The sequence below is a fragment of the Pseudochaenichthys georgianus genome, chromosome 21 (genome assembly GCF_902827115.2).
Source record: "Pseudochaenichthys georgianus chromosome 21, fPseGeo1.2, whole genome shotgun sequence".
Taxonomy (NCBI): domain Eukaryota; kingdom Metazoa; phylum Chordata; class Actinopteri; order Perciformes; family Channichthyidae; genus Pseudochaenichthys; species Pseudochaenichthys georgianus.
Genome location: NC_047523.1, coordinates 23,775,518 through 23,798,339, shown reverse-complemented (window position 1 = coordinate 23,798,339; position 22,822 = coordinate 23,775,518). Strand labels below are relative to the sequence as shown.

The window sequence follows — 22,822 nt, the reverse complement described above, 5'->3', positions numbered from 1 at the left end:
TGTCAATTTGACATTGCACCATCACGCTTCACCTGTCATTCAAAGATGTCCACTATGCTAATGGTCCACTCAAAAACCTTTTTCTGTGAATCACTTACAGTATGAATCTGTTTTAATTGAATTAAACATTTAACAAAGTGGCAATCATTTTTGGAAGGATTAAAGCATAAATGGTGTCAAGAATAGATTCTGCACATTTTTGGGCCCTAATGTTAATTGACATCTTCATTTTACAACATTATGTGCAGATATGATCTTCTCGAATTGTTTCTTTAAAATACTGCATATTTAAATATGAGATTAATCTGATACCTGTATAATGATTAAGGTTGTCTTTCCTTTGTTAATGTAAAAATCAGATCTATAGTGGATTATTAAGTCAAATCGCAAATACAAAAAGATATATGAGCAAACCACAAAGGATGGGAAATACTGTTTTACAGCATTTACAAAGCTGATATTCAGATATTACCAGAATTGAGCAAATCTGGGTGTTTTATAATCTACATTACCCTTTCAAATGCATTTAATGAATGTATGTACACCACCTCGAGCTAATGTAAGCATGTGAGGTAAAGATAAACAGTGCATACATCCCAAACAGCAGGATACACTTCTTAGAAAAGCATGTATATGCTAATAGCATAGGCTGAAACACCAGATAGGATTTACAGAACAAATGACTCTGATTGAATCCTTTCACAGATATGAAGCATGCCGCAGCTTCTCTGGAAAGAACAGAATGGCATTCTAATGAGACAAAGTGCAAAATGCAATCAATCATTTTATTGTAAGCTTATAACTTTGTAAATACGCCAACAAATAATATGATTAAAGCAAGACACTATGCAAGGGTTGTGATGACGCAGTATCTCAGCCTGAATCCTCGTCTCTGGGCCCAGATTCACATTTCTTTCATGGTAGATTTTATATTTGTCTGTGTATAAATTGCAATAATGTTTTCTTGACATTTTGTGTACACAAACTGGCGTGTATAATAAAGTTAGGTGAACAAAAAAAAAGATGTATGTTAACAGGCAAAACTAGCCTGTACCCAAAATGTTGGACCGGATACAAAAATGGCTATACATAAAACATAGGGCTTAATGCATATAAAGTGAGCAAAGTGTTGTTGTTTTTACTTTTTTCCATTGTCTACAATTACCGGTTTTATTTGGACCTTTAAAACAAAAGCCCAGCATCCTCTTTTATTTGGTCCCTCGCTGAACTGGCTCTTGTAGTGAAACGCATCATATCAAATGAAAGCTTTCAGTTAGTTGTATTATTATCTTAAATGAACCATTTCACATTCCAGAAATTATGATTTGCTCATAAAGGTCTTTAATTAAGAATGATTTTAATCTGCTGATAATTTTGTCAATTAATGGTTTATCATTTAATCTACTTATCGTTGCCCACCTACTTATCATAAAGACTGGAACCGGGGTGTAACAGCTAGCCTGGCTCGGTGAGAAAAAGACTGTCTAACCAAAAGGATTAACAAACGAGGCAACATCGTTCATTAGAGAGCTTTAAATGGTTCTGGTAGACGGATTTGATTACGTATTGACGGAGCCAGGCTAGCTGTTTCTAAAGAGTCTTTCTCATAATGTAAATGGATGTATTTCCTGTTAAGTATTTACTCTTTCCTGTTAAGTATTTGTGTGTGTGATGGATCTGTGGATAGATCTGACGAGTAGCTTAGGCATTTGTTTTCTGTTGTGTGTTCCTCCTTGGCCATGTTATCTTCTTGCAAAATAACAGATGGCTGATGCTAACAATGATAATCCAGTAACAGAGTCATCAGCATGGATCAGCAGTATTCTGACTGCAAACACAGAGCGAGATGCACACCTCAAAATCTGTTCTCTGGAGATCTGTGATGAACTGACTGAAGATTTCATTGTCTTTAAAAAATATGTCAGGTTCTGACTGTAATTGCCATGCACGCTGGGTGGCCAATAATTAGCATTACATCACAATGATAAATCCACCTCCTCCGTCCTCCTCAGACACGAACGTCTTTCTGATTGATTCTATAAATGATGGTTTTGAAACCAACTTCAGACTCCCAAGCCTCACAAAACCCTGCTGGTGTCCATCATCCCACTAAACCATCCCTTCTGCTACAATGGGGAAAATAGCAATGCCACTCAGTGCCTGGCCTCAGTGGTTTTCTAGCTGGTTGGAAATAGGATGTAAAAAGCAGAGGGACTAAAACCTTCCCAGTGGATGACATCACCAAAGCACATTTATAAAAGCCATTCACCCACTTGCCGTTCTCTCTTTAAGGTCACCCAGCAGACCAGCTTAGAGTCAATTATTTGTGAAGGCTCCCCCGACCCCCCCCCCATCCTCCTATTTGTGGACGTGCAGGATGAGAGCTCACTGTGGGGCAGGCTTTTATGGTCCACGACCGACAGAAAATGGAGTTAGTTAGGTGGCAGTACACAGTAGGTGGAATGGTACACCCGCAGTTAGACTAGAGTACCATGGTCATACAGTAGATGCAGGGCTATGAGTTTCCATCAGTGCTTCATTCTGCCCAGGTCTTCTCATGACATGTTATTGTCCCTGGCCTTGACACCTTCACTACCTGGGAGGTGATGAAGTGTTCCGTCTCACCCATCCCACCAGCTGAGGAAGGGAACTGCAGACTGACCTGCATCAGAGACAACACTGCAGTAACACACAGCATTACTCAGAGAAGGCAGAAGGGGGGTTTGAAGGCCAACTCATGCCTTTTACATTGAATGATGACGCGGAAGGGGATTTATGTAACTTTGAAAACATTTTCTTTTTTTGTTCCTATGGAAGTACTTTTAGAAAAACAAACTTTCTGCAAAAAGGTCAAAGGAAACGGATATTTAACGAGGTGAGACTACATCATTTTTAAAAAAAGGCACATGATTGCATCCTAGCATAAACAGAACATCTATGTGTCTCTGCTTTCTATAACGTTATAAACTTAAATGTCTTCCTTATTTTATGATGTTCCTACACATACTGTAGGAACACATCGGCTTTAGATCGAAGGCGTTCAAGTACTGTACACTAAGCATGCTGTCATGAGAACAGAGCACAGTGATTATAAAGGAAAACATGGCATTACTAAACAATCAATACTCTGCATCAAGGGCTGATTTACCATTCATCTCATGTTTGTTCTCAGCAGCGAGGGCCCCTTTTTTTTTTAGGGATGCCAGCGATTATTCGAATATTCGTTACAGTCTCCATAATCGAATATTATTTTTAAAAATCGATTTTATTTATATATATATTTTTTATTATTTTTTTTATTATTTATGTATTTTTTTTTTTTCTGGCTTAGTTTCAACCAAAATATATATATATAAATATATATATGCTAATAATAGTAATAGTATTAATAATTGTAAATGGCCATTGGTCACACCACCAGTTTGTTTTACTGTAAACTTGGAGGAAGCCTGCGTGCAGAGCAGACTGCTGCTGCAGCACGCTACACACCGACCCCACCCCCCCTCTCCCTCACACGTGCGACTAAAGATGAACAAAGCGGCAGCCGGCAGGTAAAAAGAGTTCCTCGTGGAACTACTTCGAACATACAAGTCCAAAGGAAGTTAAATGCAAGCTCTGCGAAAAGACGTTGGTCTATCACAGCTCAACCTCAACAATGCGTTCGCATTTGAGTGCGAAGCATGCCAAAGAGGTTACAGAGAAAGACGCAGCACAGCCGGCCATTACCAACTTCACTTCAAGGCCACGTTGTTGTGATGACATGCTTGTTTGTTGTTTGTACTGTTAAACATGTTTCAGTAAAGAAGTTTTTTTTTTTTTTTTTTCTTCTCCCCTGGGGGGGGGGTCGAATAATCGATTATTATTCGCCAGGGCTGCCGAATAATCGATTTTGATCATGGTCAGTTTCTGGCAACCCTACTTTTTTTATGAGCATGCTGGGAGAAAAACGAAACCATCTGCTTTCCAGAGGTTGTGTTCATGAGTGCACGTAAAGAATGGCTGTCATCAAGGAGGAAAGGGTCAGATGAATCTACTGAATGTTGCTTGTAAATAATAAATCTATGGAGCAACTGATCGACTGACTATTACTTTTGGGTGGCTGATGGCAGAGACTGGAGAGCCTATAGGACGCTCTATGACACTGATACAGTCCTAGTGTCAGCTAATGTGTTCAATAGCAAAGCCGAGTGTTACTAAACACTTTTGAACACCATCTATTCACTCATTTACCCGTCTCAGCCAAAGTCTTTTATGCATCTTTGTAATCACATCTTTGACCTCCTATGCAAATGTGCCAATAGCCGGGCATAGAGCCGTACCTGCGCTCGTACTGCCAGGATAATAATCATTTTCTGCTCTTGAGAATTACCAGCAAAACACAAAGCGTAGGCATTCTGTTATCATCATTCTTCCAGGCTCATCCATCTTTTAGGGAGACCTTCACGGCAAAAAACGAATTTGTGTTTGCATCGACCGCTTCAAACACGTATTGAAAGCTACCCGGAATATAGTGAGTGGAAAGGCTGGTAGTTAAGGAGGAAAATGGACTGATGAATGGGGTGAGGCTTCAGTATGACAAATGTTTCAAGAAATGCATTTGTCCTTCATAGTAGTGTTGGCACAGTTTTCCGTTTGCATGTGGATCATTTTCATGAGGAGTGATCTGGGGGTGGGAGTCCCACATGTTCTGCACAGACTGACATCCATCATGAACACATTCCTCGAGCTCCTGCCTACTGCTGCCCCATCGGCAGCGAGCATTAGCCATAAATTGTGTAGCTCAGCCTCCAGTTTTAATTAGACACATACAGAGAAGGAGGAAGAGAGGGGGTAGAGAGAGTGAAAAGGACAAGTCATTTCATGCACATCCCAATCAGCTGCTATTAATCTGTTGTTGTTGGCTGAGAAATGCAGGTGGTACAGGGGGAATGGAATCCCCTGAATGTCATTTTCATTGTTAATGTGTTGCTATAGCAGTATATTTTCCAATGGAATGCAACGCTCAATATACGTGGCATACATTATATAAATGAACCATAACTGAGAGCTATGGTATACCTGGTAATGGCTTTACAATACACACAGCCAGTTTCCTTGTATTAGCAATGAAGGACGCGGCAAGGCAAGCAGATAATCACACGTACACCATATTATCACCGCACATTACAACATTCCAACATTCCAACAAAGCCTCCTTGTTTACTCCTGCATTACTGGTCACCATCGCTGAAAGCATCTTGTTGGACCGAAGGTTATGTCCATGCTGATGTTCCATTGTTTAATAAATAAAGGTATTTCTAGTGTTGCTGATGTAGAATTCTTGCACACTTTCATAACAATGATTATAATGAACTGGAGAGAAGCAAAAAAAAAAAGGTTTTGCCTTTCGGTGAAGAAGCAAAAAAAAGGTTTCTGCTTTTTGGTGGGAACAATGTGCACTTGACTTTAAAATAGTATACAAAGAGAGGCAAACATGCGTTGGTTTCCTTTGCCACTTCAGTCATTCTCTTTAGATCAGGGGTGTCAAAGTCAAGGCCCGGGGGCCAAATCCGGCCCGCGACTTCATTTCATGCGGCCCCACAAGATCAAAGAATATAATGTGTTTATTATACGGTTACATGCTGCTTTACAGAAGCACATTGCCCATAAACTACATGTCCCACAATGCATCTCAAATATGACTTTTTTCAAAATGTTACTTTTTTTTCAGAATTTCACTTTTTTGTTTTGTTTTTCCAGAATTTGGCTTTTCTTTTTAAATCATTTTGTGACATTCTCACTGAAGAGACTTGCAATTGTTTGCCCTAGACTTCTGCTTTCAGACGTAGTTAATTATGAAGTGATTAACCTATCCGATAATAATCCAATGCATATAATGTTATATAATAAATGATTTTACATATATTAAATATTTATATATTTATTGTTATATAGTCTTATATATAAAACTGGCCCTTTGAGTGCAACCATGATGCTGATGTGGCCCGAGTTGAAATTGAGTTTGACACCCCTGCTTTAGATGAATGAAAACCTTGGCTATTTAAAAACACACTGATAAGAACCAGAGTTATGTGTGTTAACTTAGTGGACACTTGTTTTTTTTTCAAATACTTCCTGACACAAACAAAGTGTTCATGTGTATGATAAAATGTCAATTTCAGGAAAACATTGGTCGCATTTTGCAGTTGGTCGTGTGACTGAAAATGTTACACAAATTCAGCAGGTGAATGGGTCAGCTCATGGTTATTGGGTTGTGAAAGATGTGTTTTTCATGTAAACAAGAAAAACAGCCTAAAATCAGGTACAAGCATCTGACAGGAAACATAGCTACAAATTAAACACCAAGGTAGGGTGCAAAGGTTATCCGTCATTCTGCACAGCTAAATAACAAGCAGCAGAGCAAAGGACACCTTCTGCTATTTTAGATCCTTGTGACAACAAGAGTGTTGCTTATTTTCTTGTTAGCCAGTTGTCCAACCCAGCACCCTTTTGTTGTTTGTATAGGCGGCAGGTGGGGTGGTTAAATCTGACGGCATGATGGATCATGCCAGAGACAGTGAAGATGAAAAGTCCAAGGTTTTGTCAGTCTTGGAGGATAAACAATGCCATTCCAATAACACTAATGCTTTAGATGATCAAAAAGGAAATGTACAGGAAAACATGGGGCCTCACAGGGCTTTTAACCCATTTCTCCCCACTGTCAATGTCCAAGATGAAAAAAAGGCAGCCAGGATCAAGGCAAACATCCCCATCACGGCTCTTTCATTCCCGCCTCCTCTCTCTCACTCTCCAAAGAGCACAACATAAATCACATGGCAACCATAATGGGAAGTGGGACTGCGGTGTGCCAAATGAAGCAATAAAACAGATCCCGAGTGTCCCTTTCAAAGCATTAGTCACACAGTGTCCATATGTCCACTGCTTTATTGAAGCAGGGCAATGCTGGTTACATTGAAACAAACACCTGTGCACATGCTGAATGTCCTAAATGAAGGTCAATGATCGAGAAAGAACAGGAATATAAACCTCATAATTTGGCGCTGCACCCATACAGCTAAAAAACACTAACGTTTTTGATAGCTGGACTCTTGCATCAGCCATCTAATGGAGACGCATAGGAACCGACACATCTCATCTCTACACTTTGATGTGGGCATCCATGGGACTATAATCCCATAACAGATTCTTGGAACAGAAAGAAACAGGAAGGGCCCTCAACACTCCAGACAGGAAGGAGCAGGCAATGATTAAGACAACACAGAGGAACATGAAGAAGCAAGAGACCTTTCAGCTTGCATACCCTTTACACTGTAGGAGAACAAAAACACTTTGTAGAGTCTACAGAGTGTTTCTGTAGTCAGTAACCCATCTTTACACTATTGTGTCTTTAGTAACAGTAAGCGTGGTAAGTGATTATTTCAACCATCTGCAAGTGTGTTGCGAGTAGGAAAGCTAAGCACCTCACAGGCTACTGTATTTTTCACCTTTGCTGTATGTCATTTAAACCCTCAAAATATCATTAGCAGTGGAAGTGGCAGTGATATAACTATAGCCTGTAGAAAAAGGAGGAAATGAAGTGAATACATTAAAAAAGGTGTACTTTATAGGTCACACCTCTAGACGAGCTGTCATCGGTTGACATGCTTTCCAGGCATTTGGAAGCCATATAACCCAATATAGAGACAATGAATTCATAAAAGGAGCACAATGCAACAACGTTTTTAGACTGCAAAATGTATTTCATAGTTTAATTCAGTTCCATTGCCGACACCAATGATTTACTTTGAAACCATTGGCAGAGGAGTTGCAAAAACGTGCCTGTGATGAAGCCCGCTGCTACATTTCCTGTTACAGCAACCTTACACCAACACAAAAGGAGAACAATCAAAGGAAATAACCCTCGAAGAAAATGTACCGTTTAACCAGCTTCCCCATTTGGGACAAATATTATTATTATTTAAAAGATTTCTTACTTATTATATGAATAATGACATTTTAGTTGGGCCAAATTAATATGTATTTTTGGCATTTGCTGCATATTTCAGGCTTTATAATTGTGACGCACATCAAAGCGATATTACCGACTCCATCCATAATGCTCTGGCAAGTTGCTAGACAAGAGGCACAAACTGAATTTGGCACAGAGGCAGTCCCTGTAGGCACTGTGATGTTTCTAAGGTTATCAGGAAGTGTGAAAGGCAAATGTCTTACAGTGTTGCCATCCAGAATTCTTTGTTCTTGCCAGGATGCAACTTTATTTCATTTCATAAGAAATGGTCATAAAATGAAATGGGGCAAATCATTATTTTAATTTGTATAGGATAAAGCACAGGACAATGGCTTTGAGATGAGGAAGACGAAACAAATAAGTGCTCAAAAACACCTGAAATTCATAGGAGAGTTCATACAAAGCGCATGCAGCTGTGGCTTCAATAGATGTGGGAGAGTCACTTGGGATACTCAGACTATTTTTATTTTTGATGAATGTGTGGTGAAAATAACTAATTTCCTGTCTGCCTCTGAGCCATCTTCACAAAAAGAGCTGCTAAATGAATATTTCCATCACCTGCTGCCTAGCTCTACTTCATTCTGTTACTCTCCAGTCAAATGGAGTGCTATCGATGACTATATAAAAAAGGTACTGACACCACTAACCACTTAAAGTAACCATGATGATAGGTGGACCATAGCCGTGTTATATTATTATACTGGTATAGCTACAACCACCATCAAAACGTTGGGCCTCCTTTTTAAAAACTAAAAGAATTGTAGCGGCTTCCCCGTTATTTGCAGACATCTTACCACGAACCTAATCTTTAGACCTACATTTTCAAATTAAACACACTAGTGTTGGACTATATTTTTTAGAATGATATAATACAATTAGATGACAACACTTTTCCACGGAACTGATGAACCTTTTTGAATGCCAAAAAAACATTTTGCTTCCAGTACTCAGGGTACTGAGGGAAGAAAAAGGCATCCAATGTATTAACATTTTTGTTTTCAATAATTGTCGACAGCCTTGCCTTCAGGACAGTATGAGATAAGTCTTATAGGCCAAACTGTCATACATTATTTGAGTTAAATGGCCTCCACCTGTTAGTCCAACGAGCAGCAGAGCAGCAAATGTCCTTGATAATATTGTCACCGCAGGACAGTTTCTGAAAATGACCACACAGAGCCTTACTAATAGACGTTTTTTCACACAGTACCCGTTAGTGAAACTTGACAAGCACTGCTCTACTATTCTAAAAGCTATGAGCAGCCAGGCCTGAAAGAGGGGAGGGAGCTTAAGATGAAACTCCTTACAGATAGGAAAACAGCTTGCTTGTGGGGGCGCTATTTTATTACTACGCTATCAAGCTTATAGGATGCTTACATTAAAACGCACGTAACGTGATGATCTGAATTTTGCACCACTGACATGTGAACCATACTGTTAAGTATATGAATAGAGAAGTCGTATGCCCACAGGGAGGTGACTGGCCAACATGCACACGGCTAGCATGCTAAAGATATTTCTTCCGCTTTGAACTAAATACCTAATTGACAGATTCCTGCCAGTTAGCCATACAATTTACATACATATTTAGATTTATTGTAAACTAAACATTAATTCAATTTCACTTGATACACAACATTTTGGTTGTAAGAACAAAAATATCAAAACAATGAATGAAGATCAACATGTTGTTCAACCATCAACATGATGAATATTCAGGATCTGGTTGAGAAGGCAACACTGTTACTGAAGGACACTACTCAAATCCAAACATTTCCTCCTGAATATTCAGGCTACGTGAATACAATATCCATTTTACTGCAGGGGGACAGTCGGTGCATAACAATGAGACCTGCTAATGAAATCAACATTCAAGCTGAAAAACATACATATTAAACTGGGGTCTCAATGTCATTTGCATCGTTTGTTCCTTTTCATCATTTTTACCCGGGTTTATTAAATATATTCAATTTTGACTTAAACTTGTTTACAGCTAAAATGATTGACCGCATATCACAGTTGTATTCTGTGTGCCTGTGTTTTCTGTGTAATGAGAAGAGCAATTACCAAATGAACATTGTTTGCATAAACATTTTCACCTTAGCAAATGATCTATTGCGAGTGAGACAATGCTAATGAAACCCACTTGTTAATATATATCTGTACGCCCGAGGAAGGTCTTCTATTAAAAAGTGCTGTTTAAGGAAAATCAGTAACAAGATTTCTGGAGCTATAAACAGCTGCCATGGATTGGATTTAAAATGCGTCAATCTTACATTGATTTTATTGTTTAAGTTTTCAAAACACAAACTACATTGAGCATGTTAATGGTGCACCAACAATAACATATCAGTTTCATGATTACATATGCAATCTTTCGCCACAAAAAATGACATTCAAGTCCTTTTCCACTAGCTTTGTAAACAATGGAGGTGAGATCATTGATCATGTGAGAGGGGATCTCTTTGAGCAGCAGAAGGTCACCGCCCGCCAGACGAGCTGATAGGGGAAATGGCGTTGATGCTCCCGAGCTGCCATTTTTCTTCCCTGACAAAGACTCCATCTGCCACCAAGCCATTTGCAGCCTCCGAGTCAGAATATCAATGATTTCTAACCATTCTACAACTCGCCGTTCACCTTGGCGTCACCTACACACCCGTCTGAACGCTGACACTGCAGATCCTCTCTGCTCTATAGGCTGCCAACAACACTGTCATCCAGCTAAGTGACATTTGTGCCGCTCAAGATTGGTGAGCATCTTATTAGCATTGATAACATTTGAGTGTTTTGAGATTTCAAGAAGCTGCAAGGTTTCAGATTGTCTAGGTTATAATCGAAACAACACATCTGTGCTCATAAAAGACTTTGGAAGGTTTTTTACAATACACACTGCAGGAACTTTATTATGTGATGCATAATGTTGCTGTACTAATGAAGTCAGGAAGGGACTAAGGATCCCTGAAGACTTAATGCCATCAGAAAAGAAGGAACAGCAGGCAGCTGGCCATGCCACCCAAGAAAATTCAATTTTCTTCAATACCATCTGCACACCTCGGTGACGCTCTCGCAGGCCTACAGTCTTCAACAAGCTCTCTTGTAGATTATGTTATGGTTGTACTTAAACCCAGCATGTCTAACCTCTCACCACCGAATAGAAGCTTAAATTATGTAATTATTCCACTTTATTGACAACAAACTAGCCTCTGTGTCTGCATCTGTCTAGAACTTGAACAATTATTTTCATATGACATTCCTTTCAGCGGCCTTATCCCATTTGAGCACAAGTTCTCCACATAAATCCACATGGCTGCCTCCATTGTGTTCATGTCCTAAATATTAAAATTACTTTCTTAAAACTGGCAGGCTATACTGATCTGAGAAACCCAAATAAAACATAAAGGAATGAGCTTCAGCCAGTATACACAAGTCACACACACATTCGCCACTTATGGGTTGGATTGGTGTACATATACACTGAACAAAAATATAAACGCAACACTTTTGTTTTTGCTCCCATTTTTCATGAGATGAACTCAAAGATCTAAAACATTTTCTATATACACAAAATAACCATTTCTCTCAATTATTGTTCACAAATCTGAAAAAATCTGTGATAGTGAGCACTTCTCCTTTGCCGAGATAATCCATCCCACCTCACAGGTGTGGCATATCAAGATGCTGATTTGACAGCATGATTATTGCATAGGTGTGCCTTAGGCTGGCCACAATAAAAGGCCACTCTGAAACGTGCATTTTTGCTTTATTGGGGGGGTCTGGGGGGGTCCGAAAACCAGTCAGTATCTGGTGTGAGGGGTAGGGTTAGGGTTAGGGTAATGTTGTGAATAGAGTGGCCTGTGTTCGTCGTCCATAACATACGCGTGCCCATACCATAACCCCACCACCACCATGGGCCACTCGATTCACAACATTACCCTAACCCTAACCCTACACCTCACATCAGATACTGAGTGGTTTTCGGACCCCCCCAGACCCCCCCAATAAAGCAAAACTGCACGTTTCAGAGTGGCCTTTTATTGTGGCCAGCCTAAGGCATACCTGTGCAATAATCATGCTGTCTAACAAGCATCTTGATATGCCACACCTGTGAGGTGGGATGGATTATCTCGGCAAAGGAGAAGTGCTCACTATCACAGATTTTTTCAGATTTGTGAACAATAATTGAGAGAAATGGTTATTTTGTGTATATAGAAAATGTTTTAGATCTTTGAGTTCATCTGATGAAAAATGGGAGCAAAAACAAAAGTGTTGCGTTTATATTTTTGTTCAGTGTAAGAAGTTGTTTGGTGCTTTCATTTATCAATTTATTATGCTAAAGGTTCATTCTTTAAGTTCCTTTGCTGCTAAATAAAGTGGTCTTACATATATCATCTAAACATGCACACTTTCAACTGCCAACCAATCCCCAAAACCCTCTAGAAGACAATACTATTTAGTACTTTAGAACTATTCTACAAATCAATATTACAAAGACTAACCTTGAAATGTGTTATTTCCACAGATGACTCACTGCGATGTGTTGCTGAATTTTGGATCTGCTCTGGTCTCTCTTTGTTCTGCCTTGACTCAATCCTTCATGACTTTATCAATCACTAAAGTTATGTTGTAAAGAAGAGGGAACCATGGTAAACATTCAAAAGGAATAATGACTGAACAAAGCTAACAATATAAATATGCTAATAAGTACAAATTGTAATGCAGCAACAAATACCTGGATTTTGCACTCGTTTTTTCATTGGAGAACTTAAAGATCTCATGGTATCTTTATGTTGTTGTAAATACATAATTCTAAAAAATGTGCCATCTTAATAAACTGAGGAGTGGTCATCTGAACTTTCTAGTTTAATCCAGGATTTGGTAATGTAAAGATCAGCAATCTCCTAATGCCACATTAATTAACCAGTGGTTCTGGATTAGTAACATAACATTACACACTTGGGCGGCTCGATTATGGCAAAAATCATAATCTCGATTATTTAAATGTAATTGTAATTATTAAATGCGATTATTCATTGACTTTGAAAACATCAATTTATTGGAGAAAAAACATTTGAACAGTATGTTTTTAACAGTTGATTACCCTGAACTTTAAGTATAATTCAACTGAAAAAAAAAAAAAAACATTTAAAAAAAAAAAAAAAAAAAGTAATAATAACAAAATAATAGTTTTATTTCGATTATTAATTGAGCAGCCCTATTACACACAATGCTGCCATTATTGGAACCTAAATAAGTCTCAGTATTAATTGAATGTCTTAACACTGTCAGTGGGAAAGAAGTATCCATACAGCATAAACAAAACATCTTACAGTTTAGATTTGCCATAGACAGAGACCTTTCATCACTTCAGCTTTCTGTCCTGCATGTAGGTGCTCCTTTGGGCAGAGATATGCAGAGACCAAAAGAAAAGTGGGCCCTGATAAGTAATACCTCATCATAATATACAGCCACAGCGATGGCCTCTTTTGGTCACAAAATATAGCCTATACTCAATAAAGCTACACTATTAACTACAGCACAAGCACATACATATATTAAAAAGAGGGGGGGGAACTGAAGTAGCTCAACCTCTTACACATACAAAATACACTTTATAATGATGCATATAAAAACACACATGACCATAAAACTAGCCTCCCTCTCATTTAAGACTGAAGAATCAGCATTTTCCGAATAGCACTACTTTTTATGTGGTATGGAAAAATATAATATGACTGGCAAGTGGCAACACACTACCAACTCATGTCCACCTTCTTTAAAGTACTTTAACATAAAAAAGAGGAAATTGTATCATTCCAATATTCAAGCAAATCTAATTATTCATAAAATAAAAACTGTAACACTTATTTGTTTATTGGATTCGAATTAACTTGACATTTGAACAGTGCAAGGAAAATGTCCTGCTTCACTTTGTCTCTTATTAAAATATTGTTTGAAAACAACCACGTCTGCTTTGTCCGGGGCCAGACATGCCCTTTGTGTGCTTTGCATCTCCATTGTGTTGAAGTGGTATAGAAATGAATGGCAGCACGGCCTGGCTCTTGCTCTAAAGCAGCTGCCGGCACGAGGTACAATAAAGCACTGATTTAAATGTATTTTCTTGTTATTAAAGTTAGTCTCGCCCTCTCTGTATATGTGTGTCCTGTCTCTCTTTTGTGGTTCAGTTGAAAACATTGCTCGGGAGAGTTGAACTAAGAAAAACGGATCATTGTGTTTAGAAGAAATCAGGTAGGGACATATTGTTGGAATCATAACACTCACATGTTACCAGCTAGTTCTGTTACTTTTGTCACCAATTCTTTCTTTACCTTTTTAAAGAAATCCTTTGTACTTGATGTGATTTGAAGTGTTGTCTTTACCGAGAATAAAGGCTACATTACAGTAAAGGGATTTCAACTTCCAAGACGACTAAAGCTGTTCTATTATTAGCTTTCATCAACTTATACATTATATACACACGACTGACAACTATTTTTCAAAAGTATCATTGAGTAAATATGTTTGTAAAAGCACCAAGAGTGAACTCTCCAATATTTTTGTTGTATACATATTGAAGTATTTGGACACAAATTATTGAATTGATATTTGATTTTGTCTAAATAGCCCATCTCTTGTTGAAGTAAACTTAAACACAGTATCAATAATCATAGTTTTGTGAGAGCAAGGTAATGATATGTTAAATATCCTTGTGTCATCTTTTGGCAACCAAAACAATTGCTGACTAAAAACTTGCCAACGTTTCTGAAACTTTCTGTTTGAGTGTGCAGGTAAGCTGAAGGTTATTCATAACTGCAATAATAAATCCTTGAGGGCTTTTACTACACACAGATAAAAGGTGGGTACTCAGGTTTAGAGATGATGGGATTCCTGTGGCCAGGCTCATTTTGCCATTGCCATTTCGACTCGGTTTGTCTGCAGCGCTACAGATGACCTGTCTCTTTCCAGGGTCAGTCACATAAACAGTAGGAGACATTTTCCTCTAGATCATGAGGTGGCCGTGTTCATGCCATCAATTTCATGGCACATTTTCAGCATTCTTTGCTTCATAAAAAGTGTAAGTGGCCAGTTTCACTCATCTTTAGGATTTCACTTGATGTTAAAAAGAGCTGAGAAGTACAAAAGGAGTAATGACGATGCAATGAGGAAGTATTAGAATTCCATCGTAGGTAAATGTGAGCACACATCCTTCTAGAAACTATAGCATTGTTCACTAAACTACATCTGATTTTCCATAAACACAATTAATAAAATGATTACTTTGCTTGCAGCACAGATGATTTAATCTCAAGTGTGTCTGCTGTACACCTGTGTTGATTTAGTGTGAACTAAATTAAAGTGTAATTATCTTCATATAGTCAAACAGTTTCATGATAAATACCTCTCATTAATTAACACCGACTCCACAATGGAGCATGTACAACAGAGAAAGATTAGCTGCACTTGCAAGACTGCAAATTAACACTCTCGTAATTTGGCAGCAAGTTTGGCAGTCGGAGAAAAACACGTCGCACTTCCTGGTAGAGCTCATTTGATATACTCAACATCTCTGTCCTAAGGCCATTTTAAAACAAAGCCAAACAAAAGCTCCAGCCCCACCAATTACCCCTGTTTGGCTCAGTCATTTATCTTAATGCACCACTAAGCCAAAAAAGTTTTATTTTTTCCTCCCAAGAGATTTAAATATGTTATGAAGCGTTGACACTCCAATTCTAAGAAAGACAGGAATTAATTAGATACACACAAAATGAGAGCACAGCGTAATGCAGCACAAACTAATTTCATAAAAGAGGACTTTGTTAAATCTCAACCTAATTGGAAATTCTAATCCTATGCCCAAAACATGTTTTAAAATGAAGTGTTCTGCTTAGTCCTGTATTACCATTCATGAGTTACTTTTCCAATGTAACAAATCAAACTGTTTTTCCCCTTGCAATATCAAAAAAAGGCACTTCAAAGAGCACGGAGGCAGAGATGGACAATGGGCAGCTGATGTAACAAAACACTTACTTTTATAAGACTGTCTTCAGTTCCGTGACATCACTGGTCTGCACCTGAAACACGAGACAACAGCAGTCAGATTTATGGCTTGATTTTATCGATTTACTCATTCAGCATCGTTCCTATCTGAAAGCTCTGTGAAAATAAAATAAAAATGGTAATATGCACCCCGAGGGGGGATGAGTTATCCATTCTAAACATCAGCAGAAAATCAAACGGCTGCTCAGAGAAAACCATAGGGCAATGGGACATAGACAAAACACTTTGAGGAAATTGGATTATGGTTAAGTAAGTATAACAAAGGTAGCTATTTGATTTTGCAGAAATCCGATGACCTTAGGAAAGTGTATCAAAAAATGTCTAAAAGAAACATTCATATCCAAAATATACTTACTTACCCTTCTACTGAAATGTCTGTTTTAAATTCTGTGTACACAAAGCAACGTTCATTCTTAATGTTCATACTTTGACAACGCTGCTCTCGTGTTCAAGATATTTTATAACGTAACACACAATGTGGGTCAGAAATGACACTGCAAACATTTCTGACCCACATGTAAACTCTTTATGAATTTCCATCTGGGTTGTTTGGAATGTAAAGGAGATGGAGACTGAATCTTTTTGATCCTTTCAAGTCTTCTCCATACAATATCACTCGAATAAACTGACTAAAAAGGTGTCTCTACAAACATACAGTATGAGTGTTGAAGTCATGGTCCTGTATTTTGCTAAAAAGCCATACCACTGAATTATAGCACCACAAACTAACAAAAACATGAGTTATTGCCAGGCCGAACTTTGTGGTTTTATTTTGAAAAGGAATTTCAAATCAAACTAAGTCTCATACTTATGACAATAAAACACCAACCTTGTACTCACTTTGTCAACACTGTTTTGGTTCTAGATTCCACCTGATAAGACTAAAGGGATGGAGTGGTGTGCAAAAGGACAGCAGTGTGCACGATTTTGGTTTTTGTCACAGTTACAAAAGCAATTTTCAAATAGCAAGAAGGTTGTCAATTCCCACTAACCAGAAGCAAGACACTAATTGAATTAAAAAGCTATTTGTTAAAAGCTTTTTTTTAAGCCCATATCAGTCAGGTTTTAGGAAGCAATCACACACGCAAATGCAAATGCAACCGAGTGACTATTGCCTGCTGAGACATGGTGTTGCTGATGTCTCTCCAACTCTTCAGCTTGTGGACTCAAGTCAATCACCTTGCCTTGAGATGTATAAGCTGTAATGTCCATGGCAAACATCATTGTATTTGCTGGTCTCCTAGAAAGACATACATACTCAATAGTATTTTTATATTTATTTGCCCTTACTGAAATACAAATTGCTTTGTCACTCAGATGGGCTCAGACTGACTGGCTTGTGCTTCATGTTCCACAAGATAAGTCTGATTTGAAGAACTGCTTTTAATATAAGTGCACCCGTCTCCTGGAACAAAATACAGAACTTTCCTAAAATAAATTCACTTATACCTAATCAAAAACGGGGGTTTTCGATGATCAAAAGATCTTCCAAGACAGATGCAATGAACAAAATGTTTCCATTAATGTCTCGACACAACTCGAAAAAAGGTCAAAAGTATTACAAAACATGTATTTTCTGACAGAAATATAGAAATATGTTTACTCACTCTATGCTTTGTTAATTAGCTGTACACATATGAACAGAAAACACTGGATCTCTCCCAACTTGAGTAAGACCTCCATGCGGTAATACAGCAGGAGCAGCAACACTTGTTGTGCGTCATCTAGACGCGGGTCACCTTACAGTTCCATCTGTTTCATGTTGTAGTGTGAATACCAGTGTCAAAGAGATTACTGTCTTCTGCACTTGCATGTTTCATACAGTATCAAGAGGAGAGAAGGTCACTCTCTAGTTTCAAATAATTGGTTGTTGCAACGAGCCTTTGAACTACTACAAGGCTCTCAGGTTACTCCGCTGTACATCTATCTGGCAGATAGCAATGACAAAGCTGTTGGTTATGACGAGGAATATCCAACAGTCAGTTGGGTACCAAAAGTAGCTCGTTTATGGTCTATTTGACAGTCTTTGCATTAAATGATTTGAAGGTCTCAAGCTCGCGTGCCATTGAGGTCAGGGTGAACATTGTGTTTGTTATGACTCTTACATCTTAATATTCCCTCTTTAAGTTTGAATCTCAACCTCTCAGCTCTGACAAACTAACAAACTATATTTGGAGCATTTTTCTTTTGTAACAATATAAAATTAAATATTGAATAACAAGTCTTCAGCACTTTCTGGCCATTACAATATTAAAACCAATGGGATCAACATGGAGAGTGCCATATGTTCATGTGGTACCTTATACAGATTATTTACGCATAACCTAGACATGTGGATAATATTCAACCATTCAGCTAAAACACTTTATAGCATTTCAATAAAAAAAGAGTTTGTAAAAGGTTAAAATCACATTATGATAACCAAAAACGCTCGCCCACTGACTGTGCAATGTCTCACTTTGGCGCGTAGAATTTACTCAATTAGGGTCACTAAAAACTCGATTTTGGGCTTTGCTGATTCAAACATTTTACGGGGGAATGATTTTTCTCTCGTCTTTAAGACCTGCCAATGTTGAGTGAAAATGTATTATTTAAAATGAGGCTGCAGCAGCCTGCCTAGCGCAGTTCAAGTGGGAAGTGTTTGGGGCAGCAGTGACCAGATTTTAAATGGACAAGGATCAATAAATAGGAGGCTGCTAAGGCACAGTCTTTGTTTTAGAGGGAAATGGTTTATAACAAAAACTGGATGAAAGGTTTGTATTAGTCCTGTAACTATCTGACTGAAAATATGGAGCCGAATCATTCATTCTCCACTGGCCTGGAAGGAGGAGAAATACTAAAACAAACAAGCAAATAGACTTCACTAGACCACTTGCATTTTAAACATCAGCCCCATCTACACAGCAGGGAGACCTCAATCTCAACATCATTGGTTTAAATAAAGCACTACGAAAAGCATCTCCAGGCGGAGAGAAAATAGATCAGGAAGATGAGTGAAAAAGAGTAATCTCCCTGACATATTCCTAATAATCCACCTCCCTCGTGCCGGTCCCCCCAAGCTCACCCAATCATAAAGTGTCAACACTGACCTACAAAAAGGGACTCCCGTCAAGCCTTACATGTTTAAAAACATCAATCACAGCAGACAAAGAGGGTACATTGAATTATACAGCATTAACCTTCAGGGTTTGCATATAAAGACCATAGATTTATTTATGCTTGTGTGTTAAGGTCCGTGGCACTGTTCCTTACAGCAAGCTGGCTGCCAAATTGATGAACCTGCCCAGCCCTCAGCAGGAGGCCACAATCTTTGATTAATGAGTGCAAACTTGTGGAAAGGGTAAGAATAGGAGACAAAAAAAATAAATGGGAGAAAACACAATTATTAGCAGTCCTTTTTTTTCCCCCTTTCAAAAAGGCCAACGGAAAAAGGGGCACTTTTAAAAGACCCAAGGACGGGGAGCCCCTCATATTATGTAACAACAAGAGGGGCTACAGAAATTGTTTTTGTGATCCCCACTCAAAATGTTGAGCACTGTTCAGCAAAGCACAACCAATTGCACATTTCACAGCTTCTCTTAAAACTGGGAAAATATTTAAAACCACTTAATCCACACTACTGTTTAGACCTCACACACAAAACTTTACCCAATATATGTGATGTATTGCTATGAGAATTAAGATGATGTTTATAGTATCTATTTGAAGTTAAAGAATAAATAGTTTCTAATCAATTAAACACAACTTGAATGAATAATTTAGCAATTATAGTTTGAAAGCAGAAAGAACAAAATCATTTAATATCGTTTTAACATTCAAAGCTGCTGACTCTTGAGTTTTTTTATGTTAAAATTGCATATTAAAATCCAAGTATACAGCATCACAACATTGTTCTCTCTGCAGAGGTTTTCAAGGACATGTGCTCTGAATAAATATGAGGCAAATTTAGTGACCTTCTACCTGTGTTTTGATTCATTGGCAGTTACTGGATGCATGCATAACACATCAAGGATGTGATCTGATTTATCTCGCTGCCTTGGCTACTGAGGCCATTTAAATGATGGACTTTACCAGGAAAATGTTTACTGCCATTTCACTTAGGACTGTGTGTGCAAAGGGCACACTGGATTTTATTACTATCAATTATATCTGAAAAGGCATGTCAGTTCAACTGCGAAAACAAAAAATGTCTGCCAAAACAGTCAGACATGGTAAATGTACAGCAACAAAACACGATTGTATGAGCCCAAATTGTTCACAACATCACACACCGTGTAAAAAATCCCAGGTTCTAGATAAGCTTTAACGCTCTTATTGTAAATGCTGGCTGACTGTCATTTGGACACCTGCATGCAACAAAGCCATCGTTAACGCCATTAGTAACACCTGTGCTTTACTAACTGACAAGTAAAGATGAATGCAGTGAAAATATGTTTACCTTTTCAAGCATGATTTTAATTCATTTAAGGTAGAATAGGTTGTAACATGTAACACAGTTGTCTTTAATGTTGCAATTTTAATGTAGTAACATGTTGTCATGTATTTGCTTCGTGGCCTGTGTGTTTAGAATTGACGAGGTACTTTTTGTTATTCAAATATACTGTATGTTTTTCATTTAGAGCAAGTGAAGTAGGCTCAGCAATAAGAAAGTGTTTTGATGATTATTTGTCTACTGTCACTACAAGGGTTACAAGCTGAATTACTTAAACTAAGCCAAACATGTGAGTGACATGTCATCACAGGAAAAGGAAAGTGGTTGGATTGGAGTTTCATAACATACTCTATCAGTTTTGAAATCTTAAAACTCCAAACCCTATTTATTAAAATTGTTTGATTAAAACACTTCTTTCACTTTCAACTCGACATAAATAGAGGTTGTATTATTCATACGTTTCCTCCTCCAAAGTTTCATAACTTTGTTACAGATAAACAGAGTTTAAATAGACAGCGCTAATCTAATTTAAATACCCCAAAATGGCGAATGCCTTGTTGTTAATATGAAAGCAGAAAAATGGAGGGTATTGTCATAATCTCAAAGGGTAAATTTCAGCCCACACCGCAGCTGCAGCATTAGCTGCGCTCTCCATATAGGAAGAAACAACAAAAAGAGAAGATAAAGAGGAGACTACCACGGCGGGCAGCCCCCTTTAAAACACTCACAACAAATGATTTAATGTTAAGATAAAACATTTAAAAAGCCCACCTGTGTTATATCCAGTTATTTGCCCTTTTTTTAAAATGTTGTCACGCGAAGCGTCCACAACAAGCATTAGCCAAAACCATACACTACTTTATGATGCACTCCTACGTGAGGCGTACTTTGAGATTTAAAACACATTTATATGTGCGAGAATCAAACTTATAGACATGTTTTTATCACCCTGTCCTGTTAACGTTTTCGGACAGACGGTGGATCCGCAGAGTGGACTAGCTGGCAACAAAGACAAGATCCATGCTGCAAGGTAATGACAAGACTGAGCAGCCTGAGCCAAGTACCGGTGACATGTTAACGTTAGTTTCTCTATGTCCGAACACTCTTCTTGTGACCAGGGTAAAAGTGCAGCATGACAACAGTTACATTCCGAACAAAGTTTGAATCAGAAACATCCGTAAACTGTGTATCTACTTTGACGCGAACTTTCTTTTTCTTCTTAAATAGCCGCGTTGAACTCACGGAGTCGATAACGCTTCAATGAGACAAGTGTATGAACCTATGGTATGAACAGATGCTACTGGTATAGCTAACAAAAAACGTTAGCTTAGCTGTTAGCCCAGGCGACCGAAATCTGTGAAATAACACATTAACTGAACGTACGTTGGTGACAAACACCTAGCAAAAACAGACAATTAAACTCACCTCATCTCTGAAATTGGATGTAATCCTTTGGAGAAAAAAAAGCGAAACAAGGTGATGATTTACTTCCCAGTTGTGTGCAGTTTTTGGGATGTTTAAACAACAGACATGAACGGAGAGATTGGTCAGTGTTTAGTTGGCTCCGGGTGTCAGTGTGACTAAGTGTGTTGCTCTCTGGTCGCAGATTGAAGAGACTCTGCTCCGCTTCACTCGGAGCAACGGAGCAACTCAAGACAAGTGACGTCAGCTCCACGCTCCGACAATGCAAACTTTTGTTTCCCAAAAACTGCAGCCAGCAAGTGCACAAACTGTCAACATCAGCAAATATACTCCTCACATCTGTATGAGGCGTGCATCTGATGCCCTGCAAATGTAAACAATAAATGAAATCATAGCTCACTGATGACGATGCATCCATTGTCAAAACGGTATTGAATATTGATATATTAATAATAATAATAATAATAATACTACACTGCTCACCAGTCTTTAGCAGTAATGGACGAAGTAGTTAGATCTTTGAGTATGGTAATACTAAAGTTTAAACAACTATTACAAGTCAAGAGTTTAAAATCTTGTTTAAGTAGGCTAACAAAATATAAGCTTCAAAATGTACTTAAAGTATCCGAAGCAAGTAGTCAATATGCAGAATGGCCTATTTCAGAATACACATTTGTATAGTATTTGATTATAGTTATTGTTGGATGCATGTGTTCAACACTTTATCTAAATATGTAACTTGTAACTTGAGTTGTCAAATAATTGTAGTGTAAATAGTGATATGAATAATAATAAACTATATTTTACATTTTCAAATGCTACACATTTTCAGGGTTTATTTAGAACTCTTCAGAAGGGTTAAATTAAAGCCAAAGTTTAAGGTTATGGTTTTTGTTTATCAATATAAA

General features: G+C 38.1%; 1 protein-coding gene across 3 annotated transcripts in view; it reads right to left on the bottom strand.

Moving 5' to 3' along the window:
- The window catches only part of LOC117466481 (bromodomain adjacent to zinc finger domain protein 2B), a 46,190-nt gene extending 24,030 nt beyond the window's left edge, over positions 1-22,160 (bottom strand). For 2 of the 3 annotated variants that reach the window (XM_034109741.2, XM_034109743.2), the window contains exons 1-3: positions 21,918-22,160; positions 16,031-16,074; positions 12,502-12,615 (exon numbers count right to left, since the gene is read on the bottom strand). The gene's annotated coding sequence lies outside the window, so the exon portion shown is untranslated. The remainder of the gene's footprint in view (positions 1-12,501; positions 12,616-16,030; positions 16,075-21,917) is intronic. The other variant, XM_034109742.2, reaches the window with a different exon arrangement.
- Positions 22,161-22,822: the final 662 nt, after the last annotated feature.